Below are 1990 nucleotides of genomic sequence, written 5' to 3'. Positions count from 1 at the left end.
CTGGTTTATTCTTTCCGAATACAACTTCACGATACACTTAATTTCAACAGTCGCGCTATAACAAACGCTATAACAACGAACGTTAACTTCAACAATACTCTCTGACTGTAGTTCAATTACTCACTACCTGCACATTATCCCGTCACGTTGTCACCATCTTATATATACCAGCCTACCCTATATCTAGTAATCTCCCGACAATTCCCGAAGGTTCGAGAGAAGGAGTGGCGTGATACTAGTCACGTGACCTCGCTGACGCAACAAGCGGATAAAGGTAATGCGACTGTTGTATTTGAAAAACAAAATTATCACGGTAAAATCAACGACCTCTTTGATTCTAACAGTCAAGCTCTCTCAAAAATTCAGAGAAGCCTGGGCCACTTCTATCTTTTGAGGTCCCTGGCTACAATAAAGAATAATTATAACACATGAAAACAAAAGAAAGGTGAAACATAATTTGAATATTTAATTTGTATATATAATTTGCAGCTCTAAGCCGAGAGTGTGTGTGTCACATTTTGATCTGATTTGGTAGCACATAAAAAAAAGAATTTCAAAAACATAAGTGTCTAAATTTGAGGCCTACTTTGAGCTTGAGGCCTGGGCCAAAGGGTTCTCCTAGCCCACCCTTTAATTGACCCTGAAAACAGTTTCACGTTCCTAAATATAGACCCCACCAAAACATTTAACAACAATGTTAAATCTTTGTTTAACAACGGCAAAAGTGATCTCCAAGTCGTTAAGTGTTATGAATCCTTGCCCGGCATGGCCAGGTGGTTAGGGCACTCGAGTCGCAATCAGCGGGTCGCGGGTTCGAATCCCCGTCCAACCAAACATGCTCGCCCTTTCAGCCGTGGGAGCGTTATAATATGACGGTGAGTAAAAGAGTAGCCCAAGAATTGGCGGTGGGTGGTGATGATTAGCTGCCTTCCCTCTAGTCTTACACTGCTAAATTAGGGACGGTTAGCGCAGATAGCCCTCGTGAAGCTTTGCGCGAAATTCAAAAACAAACGAACGTGCCCGCCACGTCGATATGGAGTTTTTAAACAACACAAAACAAATATTCCTATCAGACCTGTTGTTTCATATACTAATGTACCCACATACAAACTAGCACAGAAAGTCCAAAAAATGTTCAAAAATCCAACTGGTTTTAAACCTACGATTAGTATAAAAAAAACTCTCTGGAGCTCGTAGAAAATATCAAAAATATATAAATACCGAATAACGCCAAAATCGTAAGTGATGTAATGAATATAGAAAAAGTAAACCCTGTTAAAGCCCAGGAATTAAAAACAATAGTAAACACTTGCTTAGATCAGAACTTCAAATTTAATTACCAAATATATAAATATAACGACTATACCAGTGAAAGTGGGTTTTCTCGAGGTACTTCCGTTTCCCCCCACAACAAAATCAAACAGGGCATCGGATCTATAGATCCCTGCCCCCATGAAAATGGCCGTTTAAATTTTGAACGCAACAAACTTAAAAGATAAAATTGTTATACACTCACAAAAAATAAACCTATCATTCTATAGGTATTTAAAGAACTCACTAATATAAAGGCTTGGTTTGGTCTGAAATTTCATTGGTGGTAGCGTCCAGGGTCACTGATGAGAAGTGGAATTCTCCGAAACTAGTCTGGCTCACAGACACACCCCCAATGAAAGAATAGACCATTCTAAGCTTTTACTTGTTGTTAAACAAATGTTTAAATAACTCTATTCACGAAATTAAATTAAGATAACTTTATATTTTTTAAAAGTCCCTATCAATTAGCCACGAAGTAGAGTGAAGAGAAACAGAAGTTTTTGACCACCCCTGGTTATGTTTCAGACCCCTTATATGCAGATTGAACGAATTTCAGTCTGTACCTGATGATGGCTTTACTGGCGAAACCATGGTCTTGAATAAGTAATATATTTGTGAAACATAGAGTTGTCTTGTTTTCCCTCAATTTTGTAATTATGGATTTTCATCAAGTACT

The sequence above is a fragment of the Limulus polyphemus genome, unplaced genomic scaffold (genome assembly GCF_000517525.1).
Source record: "Limulus polyphemus unplaced genomic scaffold, Limulus_polyphemus-2.1.2 Scaffold5667, whole genome shotgun sequence".
Lineage (NCBI taxonomy): Eukaryota > Metazoa > Arthropoda > Merostomata > Xiphosura > Limulidae > Limulus > Limulus polyphemus.
This window is presented reverse-complemented; position numbering follows the sequence as displayed.